The following is a 2,816-nucleotide window of genomic DNA, read 5'->3' as shown; positions in this document are numbered from 1 at the left end:
GTTCATATCTGAAAAAAATCTTAGAAAACGAAAACATTGGTGAATGTCACAAATTCTCCTAAATCACTCGTACGCACAAGAACAAATCTGTGTGTATGAACATGTTCTTGCATGAGGCCCAATGTTTCTCACAGTGGAGACTGAAAGCTGAAATCTCTGAGATATCTTTCTGTCTCCTTCCTCTAAACCATGACGCTGAACAATCTTTGTTTTCAGCTCATTTGGAAGTTGTTTTCAGACTCCCATGTTGCCACTCTTCAGAGAAGATGTAAAGAGGAGGAAAACCTACAATTGCCTCCCTTAAATACCCTTTCTCATAATTGGAGTCACCTGTGTATGGAGGTCAAGGGTCACTGAACTTACCAAACCAAATTTAAGTTTCAATAATTAGTTTTAAAGGTTTTGAAATCAACGGTGCTYAAATTTATACACCTGYCTAATTTTGTTAAACCAATTATTGMACACTTTCTGTAAATCAYATAAACTTCRTTTCACTTCTCAAATATCATGTTTTACTGATTTTTTTAAATCCAAACAATCATTGATCTTTAGAGGTAAACCAGGAAAGGCTGCCCAAACTTTCACACCTCACTGCCTCACAAGGCTACATTTATTACACATATCACTRTTGCTAAAGGAGGCAGAGGAGTAACATGTGCAACTGTTTTATTTTTATACYACCGTGCCTCATAACTGTTTACATTTTAAAAAAGAATGGCTTGGAGTGAAAGGAGGAGAAGCACATTTCGAGAAGAAGTTGTGGATAAAGRAGAGAAAGTCACATCAACATCAGCCTTTTTTCTCCTAGTCCTTATTTCAAATAAGTAAAACCAAAATCAAATCAGTAATTCTCAGTATCGACCGATATGAAATGCTTACCTTAATACAATTKTCAGCCATATCGCCTAATCCTAGTTGTGACATCATCATTGTGCAACACAATCAAATGCTAACGCTGCTAATGTTCATTGAAATTTCATTTTANACACCGAATGCGATTTCAGTGTCAAAATCTCGTCCAACATTTCAAGTTGTCTGGCAAGGCTAAAGTGACACAAACACGCCACTTTACAATAAAACGCTGTAAAAAACGCAGTTTTATAAGTCAGAACTCAGACTCAAATTGCGCCGAGGTAGACGCACATCAGCACTTCCCGACGCGCGTCCACCACAGACTTTGCATGTAAATGTGACGCTCAAAATGCGTTTGATGGAAACGCACTATCACAACCAATATACAGAACCATCCTGCTCCGGAGCCCACAAGTCCTGAGTGTACAGGTAGGMTCACTCATCGACTGAATGTTATTAGAATTAATATAATGAAGTGTATGATGCAGACCTGCTTTAAATGAAAAGTACCCTGAGATGTTTCAGTACCATTATGTGAYTGAGCTGATGGTCAGAAGACTCTGTAAAAAGASAGATTTGTCCTGAGAAGTATTTAAAATGTTGTTTATTGTTGCCCGGAATTAAATAATTCACGACCATACACGCAGACTTTTTTCTGTGCATTTATTCCAACGTGTTTCTGCATTTTTAATAAACGTGTCCACGACAGAAACTGGCGTTGTCGGCAGGATTTTTAAAAATACATTAAAGTGGGKTTTTTTTTGTTTTATTGATCATTTAATTGGTGATTTAATGATCAGATGGGGGAGTGTGGTGGATCTAATACTTTTATGTTTAAACTAGTTATTCATGACATCCTTTAATGACCTAGGTTTTCATGACATKCTGTTCATCTGCAGATAGAATGATCAAAGTCAGAACAAGATCTGCTAACAGCTAACGAACTTTCATTCTTGGACCACGTATTTCTGTCTTTGTTAAATAAATATTGCCATAACAAATGTGATTTAGTGTCAGAAGCAGAGCCAGGGTCCAGTAAAGAGGGGAACAGGTGAGTCGTTGTAACAAAGTGAACAAACAAGCCTGTTTCAATATAACAACGTTCTATGCCCAAACAATAGAAACCTGTTATATTTTTATAATTAGAGGTAAGATAAAAATACACAAAGCCCACAATTAAAAGGGAATAAGATGAAAGTAATATGAATTAAACCTGCATAATTTGACATTAAATATGTATAAAATGGTTAAATCAAAATGTGTTTTCCATATCAAATGTGCTTAAGATTTACAGATTATTATTTTTTATTTTTGATACAAGTGCAGGTGAGTCTAGGAAATATTATTTTTATTCATCTGGCAGCATGATGATGTCTCACAGCCAGAAGGTTCTGGGTTCAATCCCCGGTTTGGACCCAGGGTCTTTCTGTCTGCATGTTCTTCTTGTTCTCATGTGGGTTTTCTCCAGTTGCTCCAGTTTCCCCCACAGACCAAAAACATGCACAACAGGTCACTTTCAGGTCTGGCCTTTCTTGCAAAATACATCTGCAATCTCAATGGGATATGCCTTTTTAAATAACAATAAATATATAAATAAATCTCATAATCAGGTAATTCTTTGAAAGCTACTCGTGTGCAGACTGAGAAAAGATAAGATAATGGCATCATTAATGTTATGTCAGAACAAACTTGGAGCACAGTGGAATGTTTTTATTCTTTATTCATAAGGATTAGATATCTGCAAACACTAATTTGTTTGATATTTGATAATACAGAAAATGACATTCTGATGTATAGAATAGTGTATTCTTGTGTATGTCTTTTAACCCACACATTAAAAATGTTACCTGCCTTCTTCCACCTGCATAACATCACTAAAATTAGAAATATTTTGTCCAAAAATGATGCAGAAAAACTGATTGATGGATTTATCACGTCTAGACTGGATTACTGTAATTCTTTAT

Source organism: Austrofundulus limnaeus, unplaced genomic scaffold, assembly GCF_001266775.1.
Source record: "Austrofundulus limnaeus strain Quisiro unplaced genomic scaffold, Austrofundulus_limnaeus-1.0 Scaffold705, whole genome shotgun sequence".
NCBI lineage: Eukaryota > Metazoa > Chordata > Actinopteri > Cyprinodontiformes > Rivulidae > Austrofundulus > Austrofundulus limnaeus.
Note: the sequence above shows the minus strand (reverse complement) of the source record.